We start from the raw sequence: 13,203 nt of genomic DNA on the forward strand, positions 1-13,203 counted from the left end.
GACTCCGGGGTTAACAATCCTACTCTTACAATAAGTGCCATAGGATCTTTAATGACCTCAGACAGTCAAGGACACCCATTTAACTTCCCCCTACACAGGGCAGTGTCCCAATCACTGCCCTGGGGCATTGGGATATTTATTTTAGACAAGAGTAAAGAGTGCCTCCTACTGGCCCTCCAACACCACTTCCAGCAGCATCTGGTCCCCCATCCAGGGACTGACCAGGACCAACCCTGCTTAGCTTCAGAAGCAAGCCAGCAGTGTGGTATGCAGGGTGGTATGCTGCTGGCTTTATTGGTTGTGGTGAGAGGTTGGCAGGCCATTTTGTAGCCTCTGTAACATTCTCACTCAACCTTATTCATGAATCGTTCGTGATTTTTCTTAATCATTGCATTATGATTAACGTGAGTAGATCAGATGTTTCTGAACATTTATAAATAAATCCAGTCATCATTCACCATTCAGTTCCTATTGGATCCCAACACACAACCAAAACAAATTGCAAATGCATTCAACCAGTTTGTAGAGTCACACGCATGTAGTCATTGCAGACTAGGAAAATGGGACCAAATACTACTTTGACTACTTTATTCGTACACTATAAGTGACATTTGTCCAAATACTTATGACATCTTCAAATGGGGGGGGACTAGATCTATAAAGTGTTTTCATTTCTAAATGGCAAATCAGATATGTACTGTATGATAATACCCTCAAATAAAGTGACATTCTGTTCTGTCACCTTATATAAAATATATACATGCAACAGCATGTGTACACGTACATACTGTTGGATTCTAGCTTGAAATATACTTATTCATGTTGCCATACTAGAACTTATTGGTTACTTTGCATGTATAATGAAGGTATATGTTGGGGTCAATGGAGGGTGGATAATAGCTATGTGTATAGAAAGTAACTGAGTGAGACAATGGGGGGAGGCAGGGAGTATTTGTTACTGTTAAATCTCATGGATCCTATGGAGGGAGGCAAAGGGCAACAGTCTGGTTTCAGTCACTGATAAAGTAGGACAGCCGTGGATTAGGGAGGAGCGAGGAATTCAGCCCGAGGTCAGGTCAGATGAAGTGAGAAGGAACAGTCCTATCCCACACACATTTCCACACCCACGAAGGTTCTAGCCTGAGGCAGGGCCATGACTACACCAGTAAGAGGAAACCAATTAAGTTCCTGACTTAGCAACAGAGACGTATTGGCTGTCTAGATGGGCAAGGACTTGACTCCGCCTAGTAGGAGGGTATAAATATATGTGCTTGTGTAAACATGTCTTTGTCTTTGCACCTGTTTGACCCAGTGGGTGAATAAACATACTTTTTCCTAGTCATCCGTTTGAGTTTTTACTCTGTTTGTTTAGAACCTAACAATCCGCCGGGGAGTGTATCTCTCTCGCTCGCTCTCTCTGATATCATGATGCCAGCAGTACTAACTGAAGAGTGATGTAAAGCCCAACCTGGTACAGCCTAATACTTGTGTACTGTGGGATGGCCTCCACCTCAGTAGTCCCAGCACCCGATATCGTCACACCATAAGCTCCAACTCCTTAATCAACACCTGTCAACATAGAAACAATCAATCTGAAATGCACTGTTAGCAGCACTGCTACAAAGTTAAGCTACAATCAGCAACCGCTGAGTGTGCGCGTGTGTGTGTGTGTGTGTGTGTGTGTGTGTGTGCAGTTGTGTTTTAGCTGACGTGTGGGTCTGGGGGAAAATGATGAAAAATGGAGTGGAGAATGATGGAGTGGAGCTTTCTTCCATACAGTAGGCAGGAGACAGAAACATTGCTCATGTGGGAGAGATGGGGAACAGTGAATAGGTCTCCTGGCCACACTGGGCAGTCTCAGTACTGAACCATCAAGAGGGAGGACTAGTGGAGAGTTTTAGGGGGAGAACTGCTACTGTATGTGGGCTTTCAAATGTTTGCTCCGTTTCTCCTCTGAATCATTGACGCATGTCTGCCCTTGACAAGCTAACACATGCTGTTTGGGGGTATCTACTGAGCTGCTCATGTCATGTCCCCCACTCACTTTTGAAGCCATAACTGCTTAGTTGAGTTCATTTGCAGTTATGTATTGGCACATCCAGCTGTCTTCAAAGCAATTCATTTCAATTACATCTATTACTTTTGTGTTGATGCTTTGAATCCCCTCGGTTTCAGAGTTTAACTTATTGTTCATAAGTTTTCACTGCTGGAGCAATAATGAGAATCTGAGTCTGATATGTTCTTCTGGAAGGCTTTGCACTTTATGTTAGGTGATGGGAGAGGCTACATGAATGACTGGATCAATACATTGTAAATACATTGTAAATCTGGTGCTTTTTGGACTCATGGGATGCAGGCTACATTACTGTAAAATATTCCACTGAGACACTGGGTTTGGGGTGTGACTGCACAATTAAACTGCTACCAATCTCAGTTCCTGACCCTGTTCTTTGAAGGACTGCAGCCAACCAACTAGTAGAACACACTTATCTCTGAAGGCCAAATTATACACAACCTCTCTGTCAGATATCCCCACTAACGATTCATCACTAAGCAACCCCACCAACCAAATGCTGTGTACACTGTGCTTTCCCCATCGTACTGAACCCTCCCCCACACACACACACGGGAAAAAAAAGATTTTCAAAGCAGTAAAGAAGAATTTGATAATATTAATACATCTGAATCCAATTGGATCCAGACCCAAATACCTGGCCCTTTGCCACTTTTCTGTGGACATGCGCAGCCAGCATTTCGATAGAATATTAGCCCAATACGTAATGTTTAATACTCTCAGCAGCCCAGTAATAGAACTGGCATTAAGTGAAAGGTTGTTTTCTCTCTCGGCCTGTGAATCTAGCTAGAAGGTTATAAACATGTTGAAATGAATTGTGGCCATGGGTGAGAGGACGGGCAGGGCGCTGACTAATAGATGGACATTTCCAATGTCTGGGGGAAAGGAGAGAAAAACAATGGAGAGAATTTCAATAGCAGCTCACGCCCGAACCGAAAACCCCGGGATCTTATGAACAGTGTCCATGAATAATTCACAGTGAATTATTAGGTCATATTTTATTGAAAAGCGTTAAGTTTAGCCAAGACTGGGCTATGTATCATCCACAGTTGCCAGGGTTGAGAGCCATGAAGTGGAGCAGAACTGGCCGCTGGGAACAAAGTGTAATAAAGCTTTGATGCATGGCTGTTGCTCTACCAGTTGTTGGTTTTGATACAGTACATACAGTACAGTTCATAGAAGGATAGGTTCCCACATTACACAGTCACATAGCTTCAGATAAGTAATATGTGTCTATGGCAGTAAGAAACAGGTGTTTGACATGATAAGACGTACGTCTCCATGGCCTGGGGTGGTCTAGAGGTTCAGTTCCGTTCCGTTGTTGAACATCGCCGATAGAAATGCCGTGAATAGAGGCCGACATGATTCCTTGTTCCACATGTCGGAGAGGCAAGTTTGTTCCACTGTCTGAACATTCCAAAATGTTTTGTCCTGCTGAATGCGCTCCTGGCGTGTAAAGAGGAATCCTTTCTATTTTGCCGCTTTAGCACACATAAAAAAAAACACTTGATTGATTGATATTGCTGCCTAAATAGACATAACCAAAATGTTATTATTTTTCATGACATGGCCATAAACATACTTCGGTATAATTCTCGAAAGGCCTTTCTGGTAAAAAAATAGTTATAAATTGCTGGGGTGTACTCACTTTTGAGGACACAAGCTCAAGTACATTGTACAAATATTATGAACATTTCAAGAAGTGGGCAAAAGAGCTTGAAATTACAAATGATTTCTAAATGTAGTACAAATCGAATTATAACTATGAGAATTTCACCTTTCTCTTGACTGTATAATACATATGATCATACTTAGCGACAGTACAATATTGGCACCATTTCATATAACTGACGACAGATACCTTTCACCTAAACATCCACTGAGCGGCGCAAAGACACCATTCAAATATCTGCAGACTCGTTGCAACTTCAGCTTTAAGCACACCGGGATTTCATCCATCTGTGACCAAAAGGAAATGGTCTCGTTTCAATCCTATGAAATCATTTTTGTATTTTTTCATGTTGAGATCTCGAAATCCGTCTGAGAATATCACAGCAAGATGAAACCACACCTGTTGGATTCGCTAGACTGTCACCTTTCATATGCCGTTTCCAAGGCTGAGCCCCTGCTTAATGCTAGCCAAAAATAGAGCCCTCAGAGTGACGGTGATAAGCGTAACCCAGCACAGGACACAGAAATATCTTTGGGGTTGTTTATTCTGAAAACTGTCCCTGGTATTGGAAACAGAATTCCATTGGAAAGTTATTTTAATCCATTTTAAATAGACTACAATAATAAGGAATTACTTTACTGTCTCAGCTAACCTGCTTACTGAATACGCTTGAATTACCAGAAGCAAAAGTGCAATGAGTCAACTAAACTCTAGACCTACTACTTTATCAGTGAATCCAATCACGAAACAAAGTGTATCTAGCCAAAGTGCACAACAAAAATGGCAGAGGCCTATTTCTGTAAAACAAGAAAACACAACATAACACAAACTAAGTTAGCCTTGTTAATAGTTCACAATAACCTTGTCAAAATTACAGTCTTGCATGAAATGAAAGAGTACATCTAATCTTTAAACAAATAAATTATTACAACACTGCCCATGTGCTACTACAGATGCACACGTCGGACAGGTCAACATCACGTGTCCTAGCATTAGGAAAACAATAAACACTATGAATGTCATTATCACAGCAACGATAATAGTTTCCCTCAAAATGGAAGATCACTATTAATAAACATTCAACTTGAATTGTAATTCTCACTTTATGATATCTTGTAAAACTCCACAACGTGGTCCGGGAGCAACTGGATGTAACTAGCAGTAGTTAGCCACCCAATTACAAATCTGCAAACACCAACAGTCTAAGTTGATCATCCTGAACAAATATTACAAAGCGAACATTGCGAAGGAGGCATGTTTACATAATTGTATAAAGCTGCATCAAGAGTAAATATGTAATAATACATTTCACGAGAAGCCATGATGGACACTAAACACTCTCAGGCAGCCCGGCTACTACCAACGAGGATCTCATTGTGCATGTGCTACTGTATCCCAGAAACCCCGCTTTAATTATTGATCTCTTAAAAGGGATAGTGCCATCTTGTGGAAATAAACAAATACAGCTAGGTGCTTTTACCACCCGACTACATAAGGATAGAAACACAGAGAGAGAGAGAGAATAAATATCCCACAGAAGAAAATACTTTAGTTTCCATAGAATACTATAGCACTGATTATAGAATGCTGTAGTAAACTGTAGTATACTATAGAATATTATTCTACACACTATCCCTAGATCACGTGTGGACTCCCGAGTGGCGCAGTGGTCTAAGGCACTGCATCTCAGTGCAAGAGCCGTCACTATAGTCCCTGGTTTATTCCAGGCTGTATCACATCTGGCTTTGTTTGGGAGTCCCATAGGGCGGCGCACAATTGGCCCAGCGTCGTCCGGGTTTGGCCGGGGTAGGCTGTCATTGTAAATAAGAATTTGTTCTTAAAGGACTTGCTTAGTGAAGTAAAGTTTAAATAAAAAATAAAATAATACCTACTATAGAATGCTGTAGAATACTATAATAAATACTTAATTATTATCTGCAAAAAAACTCTATAGTAAATACTACACTAATTAATTTGCATATATTCTGCCCATTCCCCTCCCCCATATCCCAATTTGTGCCACCCATAAGTTAGAAACCTACATGCCAAGTATATACCACATTATTTTCAGTTCATGTTATAGAAAATAGTTGAGTGCTGAATTACAGTATCTGTTCGGACTCCAGTCCTACATGTTATGGGAAATTTGCTCTTTTAGTATTTCTCTAGTAGGTTTACTCAAGGAGAAACCCTCAAATAAAACCACTATTAAATTACAGTCTGCAAAAACACTGCTTCAGGACTTCTGTGGGAGTATAACCTAGGTTAAAGTAAATACATTCATGGATAAGAAACTTGAGTTCTGTTATTTTTTATATTGATTGATTTTGGCCTTGAAGTGTTTCAGAATGGTTGAGACGGGTACTTATTGAACTTCTGTATTGAACTGGCGGTAAACAGCTGCTGTCTAACAGCAGGAATACTGTAGTTGTCCATTTGGAAGATGAGGTAGAATAAAGTTCAGGGGATTTACACTTACTCTGGACTGCATGAGTTGATATGCATAGTACAGAATCCCATTCTCTCCCACATGAAAAAATAGTGTAGTATACTATGGTATGACAACCACAGTATTCATTTTTGTGTTTTGCCGACAATATTGTAGTATTTACTGTAGTATACTGTATTATTTACAGTTAACTATAGTATAAATACTGTAGTAAAAGAAAACTGTAGCATATACTATAGTAATTAATGTAGTGTATTTGTTTATTGTAATATACTGTAGTATTTACTGTTGTGGTATTTCAGACATTACCGTAGTATTTACTATAGTGTTTTTGTTTATATTATCATTGACATAGAAGTGGAGACTTTCTCCTTGAGAAATACACAGAGCAAATTTCCCATAACCTGTAGGTATGTAGGACTGTGGTCTGCCTTGGGCTTCAGGGCTTCCGTACACTCCTTTTCTAGCAACAGGTGTCATGGGATCTTTAGCACATGCACATGCATTAATGAATGTGCCTGAAAACATGAGACTATGCCATCCATTTATCATTTGTACACTTGTACGGGGACCTTCAGAATCTGTCAGGAGAAAAGTAAGATGGAGAAAGAGTGAGGAAGAGGAGGAGAGCGTGGATGTGAGAGAGATAAATAGAGACAGAAAAAGAGAGAGGGAGCGGGAGGGAATAAGTAAAGAGAGATGTTATAAATTGTATTTAAATCAAATGTATTTATATAGCCCTTCTTACATCAGCTGAAATCTCAAAGTGCTGTACAGAAACCAAGCCTAAAACCCCAAACAGAAAGCAATGCAGGTGTAGAAGCACGGTGGCTAGGAAAAACTCCCTAGAAAAAGGCAAAAACCTAGGAAGAAACATAGAGAGGAACCAGGCTATGAGGGGTGGCCAGTCCTCTTCTGGCTGTGCCGGGTGGAGATTATAACAGAACATGGCCAAGATGTTCAAATGTTCATAAATGACCAGCATGGTCAAATAATAATAATCACAGTAGTTGTCGAGGGTGCAGCAAGTCAGCACCTCAGGAGTAAATGTCAGTTGGCTTTTCATAGCCGATCATTAAGAGTATCTCTACCACTCCTGCTGTCTCTAGAGAGTTGAAAACAGCAGGTCTGGGACAGGTAAGCATGTCTGGTGAACAGGTCAGTGTTCCACAGCCGCAGGCAGAACAGTTGAAACTGGAGCAGCAGCACGGCCAGGTGGACTGGGGACAGCAAGGAGTCATCATGCCAGGTAGTCCTGAGTCATGATCCTAGGGCTCAGGTCCTCTGAGAGAGAGAAAGAAAGAGAGAAAGAGAGAATTAGAGAGAGCATACTTAAATTCACACAGGACACCGGATAAGACAGGAGAAGTACTCCAGATATAACAGACTGACCCTAGCCCCCAGACACATAAACTACTGCAGCATAAATAATGGAGGCTGAGACAGGAGGGGTCAGGAGACACTGTGGCTCCATCCGATGATACACCCAGACAGGGCCAAACAGGAAGGATATAAACCCACCCACTTTGCCAAAGCACAGCCCCACACCACTAGAGGGATATCTTCAACCACCAACTTACCATCCTGAGACAAGGCCGAGTATAGCCCACAAAGACCTCCGCCACGGCACAACCCAAGGGGGAGCGCCAACCCAGACAGGAAGATCACGTCAGTGACTCAACCCACTCAAGTGACGCACCCCTCCTAGGGACGGCATGGAAGAGCACCAGTAAGCCAGTGACTCAGGCTCTGTAATAGGGTTAGAGGCAGAGAATCCCATTCAGGCTAGGGTCTATTTCTCTCCATTTCCGACCTGACTGAAGTGAACTGCCTGTTGCTCAGGCCCTGAAACCAGGATATGATTATAATTGGTACCATTTGATAGATAACACTCTGATGTTGGTAGAAATGTTAAAATAATTTAGGAGACTATAACACAATAGATATGGTAGGAGAAAATCGAAAGAAAAACCAACCATAATTTTATTTTTGAGAGAGCCCATGCTCTTCCATTAGAACGTATAGGGACAAAATAAAATCCAGCTCCCAGTATGCAATTTCGATGGCTTCCACTGGATATCAGTAGTCTTTGTTCAAGGTTTCAGGCTTGTTTCTTCCCAAACGAGGAAGAATTATGAGTTTTAGTACTAGGACACAGACTTGGAAATTAGTCTGTGCAAGCGCGACAAAGACGATGTGTACCTGCTAATATTGTTTTCCAATTGAACATACTTCTTTCCGTATGAAATATTATGGTTTAATTACATTTTAGCGATTCTGAGGATTAGATAGAAACATATTTTGAATTGTTTTAACAAAGTTTAGCGGTAGCTTTTTGGATTCCTTTCTATTCCTGTTGAACGAGTGGATTACTCAAATCGATGACGCCAACTAAATTGACTTTTTGGGATAAAAAGAAGGAATTTATCTAACATAACGACTCTACATGTTGTAGCTGGGACCCTTTGGATGACAAATCAGAGGAAGAGTTTCAAAAAGTAAGTGAATATTTAATTGCTATTTGTGAATTTATGAAACCTGTGCTGGTGGAAAAATATTTAGATGTGGGGCCCAATCCTCAAACAATCGCATGGCATGCTTTCGCTGTAAAGCCTATTGTAAATCAGACACTGCAGTTAGATTAACAAGTATTTAAGCTTTTAACTGATATAAGACACTTGTATGTTCCTAAATGTTTAATATCCATAATATCCAGTTTCCAGTTTCACCGGAAGTTGTCCCGCCAGTGGGACGCCTATCCCAGAGAGGGTTTTAATGTCTCTTAGCTGCTTTTGCCACCCCTCTCTGTCAGATGTTTGAAAATCTGGGCTTTGCACAGAACATTCTGCTTTGAGCGTACGGAAATGGGTTCAGTTATCCTAGGGCCTGAAGGCAGATTGTGTGAACAGTTTCAACACACTCAATCTGATTGGCAGTGAATAAATCCTACAGCAAACCATTTAAACCAGGTATTTACTGTTTCTATTCCCTCCCTACCTCCCTCCCTCCAAATAAAGATCCACCACCATATTTTACAGTAGGTATGGGATTCTTGTCTGCTTATGCATTCTCATTTCAACACCCAAACCCACCACTTGTGTGCATGGCTAAAGACCTAATTTTCATGTCATCCAACAAATGTAAACGGCATTGGCACTTGGATCGAAACCAGTGCTATGGTCCGATTACATGAACATAGAGCTCTTTCACCATGAACACAAATGGTGAATTTGGTGTTGAACTGAGAATGCATAAGTAGATAAGAACCCCATACCTACTGTAAAATATGGTGGTGTTATGGGTAGGGTTGCACATTTTCGGGAATATTCAGAGGGGGAAACGTTCTGTGGGATATAACGGAAATATATGCAAATGAATATTAACACCATTTAAATGTAGATGTTTTCTTCACTGGATATATTTACCATATCATATGGAGACAGAAACATATACATTTTACCTTATCATAAGTAGACATAATTGCAAATGATTAAATGCTTCCAAAAGAAAAAAACTATTTAGTTACGAATTGAACTTTAATTAAATGAGTTGACTCTTCACATGGGATGATTTCACTGAACAACAAAGGAAAGGGAATATTGAATGATCCATCGCATCTCCCCAAAAAATTTTCTACATACATCTGTAAGATGATAGTCTAGAAACTAAAGCTTTAGTTGTCTTCCTCTCATGCCTCCATGTCTTCTCCCTGGACCTCCTCAAAGTCCACCTCTTGAACATCAGACTCTGAGGCCTCATCTTCACTGTCACTTTCCAACCTTGTTGGGGATGGCTCGTTGTCAGGCTCAAAAAGCCTCAAATTTGCCCGGATGGCCACCAATCTTTCAATACTTGTATTGGTCAGCCTGTTGCGCGCTTTGGTGTGTGTGTTCTCAAACAAGGACCAGTTGCACTCTGAGGCGGCTGATGTTGGTGGGATTTGGAAGATGATGTAGGCAACAGGGGAAATAGCCTCAGATCCACAAAGTCCCTTCCACCAGGTCTCTGATGAGATATGTTGGCACGACTGCCATATTGCATCTCCATCCCAAAGCCCTTGCTTGGAAGTGTACTTCGTCAGAATGCCAAGAACCTTGCCCTCATCCAGGCCAAGGTGGCGAGACAGTTGTGATGACACCATAGGCCTTGTTGATCTCTGCACCAGACAGGATGCTCTTGCCAGCGTACTTGGGCTTCAGGCAAAAGTCTTCACATTTTTTGATGTATTTCAGAACTGCAGTTTCCTCTGCTTGGAGCAACAGTGAAGTGGGCAGGGCAGTATGGATTTCTTCTCTTACATCTGCAAGCGGAGTTTGAACATCAGACAGGATGGCATTGTCCCCCTCAATCCGCGCAATGGCTCCTGCTATAGGTTTCAGAAGTTTGCTTACCACTCTCTCCCAAAAATACATAATCCAGGAGGATCCTCTTGATGGGGCTGTCCATATCGGCAGACTGTGGCCATTTCTTGGAGAGACTCCTTCCCCTCCAGGAGACTGTCTAACATGATTACACACCGGGTGTTGCTGGGCAGCTTCAATGTGGTGCTCTTATTGTTCTCACTTTGCTTGGTGAGATAGATTGCTGCTATTAATGACCTTAATAACAAAAAAATGAAAAATGAAATAAAACTTCTGGAGGACAATGGTACAACTTCCCAAGAACATTAAGGGGACCATGACACAACATCCCAAGAAAGTCCTAAAAACATCCCTGGGACAAACCAGGAACTGGTTCCACGTGACCATTTAGTCACAGTAACTAGGCTTCTCCAAAACTGCACTATGATGCTGCTGATTTGTCATTAGTTACCGGCCAAACTTGCTAATGGCTTGGTACTCAGTGCTCTATTTTCCCTCTAATCACTCTGACATCAATGCAAATGCAAAATCAAATCAAACACTTCATGAGAGCCCTGGCTTTTGAGTTTGAGCGAAATAGTATCACTTGTTGCTCAGCGAGAGCCAGCTCCTCATAGCTGGTTAATGCATGGAATTAAATAGGTGTTCCTATATGGGCTATGTTTTGCAATTACGTGAGAAAGCAAAGTTTTGATGGCCTCTATTAAAAAGAGGTGGATCACATGCTTCAAGATGGCCACTATTGTTCCTGTACCCAAGATGACAAAGATAACTGAACTAAATGACTACCGCCCCGTAGCACTCACTTACAGTATGTGCTTTGAGAGGCAAGTCAATGATCATATCACCTCCACCTTACCTGCCACCCTAGACCCACTTCAGTTTGCATACTGCCCCAACAGGTCCACAGATGATGTAATGCCTTCACACTGCCCTATACCATCTGGACAAAAGGAATACCTACAGTTGAAGTCGGAAGTTTACATACACCTTAGCCAAATACATTTAAACTCAGTTTTTCACAAATCCTGACATTTAATCCAGGTAAAAATTCCCTGTTTTAGGTCAGTTAGGATCACCACTTCACTTTAAGAATGTGAAATGTCAGAATAATTGTAGAGAAATGTATTTATTTAAGCTTTTATTTCTTTCATTACATTCACAGTGGGTCAGATGTTTACATACACTCAATGAGTATTTGGTAGCATTGCCTTAAAATTGTTTAACTTGGGTCAAATGTTTTGGGTAGCCTTCCACAAGGTTCCCACAATAAGTTGGGTGAATGTTGGCCCATTCCTCCTGACAGAGCTGGTGTAACTGAGTCAGGTTTGTAGGCCTCCTTTCTCGCACATGCTTTTTCAGTTCTATAGGATTCTGTTCTATAGGATTGAGGTCAGGGCTTTGTGATGGCCACTCCAATACCTTGACTTTGTTGTCCTTATGCCATTTTGCCACAACTTTGGAGACATCAAAAATATGAAATAACACATGTGGAATCATGTTCTAACCAAAAAAGTCTTAAACAAATAAAACTATACTTTATATTTTATATTTTTCAAAGTAGCCACCCTTTGCTTTGATGACCGCTTTGCACACTCTTGGCACTCTGTCAACACGCTTCATAAGGTAGTCATCTGTAATGCATGTCAATTAACAGGTGTACCTTGATAAAAGCTGTGGAATTTCTTTCCTTCTTAATGTGTTTGAGCCAATCAGTTGTGTTGTGACAAGGTAGGGGTGGTATACAGAAGATAGCCCTATTTGGTAAAAGACCAAGCCCATATTATGGCAAAAACAGCTCAAATAAGCAAAGAGAAATGACAGTCATTCATTACTTTAAGACATGAAGGTCAGTCAATTGGAAAATTTCAAGAACTTTGAATGTTTCTTCAAGTGTAGTTGCAAAAACCATCAAGCGCTATGATGAAACTGGATCTCATAAGGAACGCCACAGGACAGGAAGACCCAGAGTTACCTTTGCTGCAGAGGATAAGTTCATTAGAGTTACCAGCCTCAGAAATTGCAGCCCAAATAAATGCTTCACATAGTTCAAGTAACATCTCAACATCAACTGTTCAGAGGAGACTGCGTGAATCAGGCCTTCATGGTCGAATGGCTGCAAAGAAACCCTTACTAAAGGACACCAATAATAAGAAGAGGCTTGCTTGAGCCAACATGAGCAATGGACATTAGACCGGTGGAAATCTATCCTTTGGTCTGATGAGTCCAAATTTGATATTTTTGGTTCCAACCGCCGTGTCTTTGTGAGACGCAGAGTAGGTGAACGGATGATCTCCGCATGTGTGGTTCCCACCATGAATCATGGAGGAGGAGGTGTGATGGTGTGGGGGTGCTTTGCTTGTGATACTGTCTGTGATTTATTTACAAATCAAGGCACACTTAACCAACATGGCTACCACAAATGTATGCAGATGATACAGTGATATATGTGCATGCAAAAAGCAAACAACAAGCTGCACAAGAACTCACTACTGTAATGGTCCAGGTTACAAAGTGGCTCAGTGACTCGTGTTTGCATCTCAATGTGAAAAAAACTGTTTGCATGTTCTTCACAAAGAGGGCAACAGATGCTACTGAGCCAGATGTCTATGTGTCAGGGGAGAAGCTCCAGGTGGTATCTGATTTT

The 13,203-nt window shown here is 41.3% G+C and overlaps 1 non-coding gene across 1 annotated transcript; it reads left to right on the forward strand.

Moving 5' to 3' along the window:
- The first annotated feature begins 5,887 nt into the window (after nt 1-5,887).
- LOC116376377 (U7 small nuclear RNA) lies at nt 5,888-5,940 on the forward strand. Its single transcript, XR_004211789.1, has one exon. It is a non-coding gene; the product is annotated as a U7 small nuclear RNA (small nuclear RNA).
- The last annotated feature ends 7,263 nt before the right edge of the window (nt 5,941-13,203 follow it).

The sequence above is a fragment of the Oncorhynchus kisutch genome, linkage group LG11 (assembly GCF_002021735.2).
Source record: "Oncorhynchus kisutch isolate 150728-3 linkage group LG11, Okis_V2, whole genome shotgun sequence".
Taxonomy (NCBI): domain Eukaryota; kingdom Metazoa; phylum Chordata; class Actinopteri; order Salmoniformes; family Salmonidae; genus Oncorhynchus; species Oncorhynchus kisutch.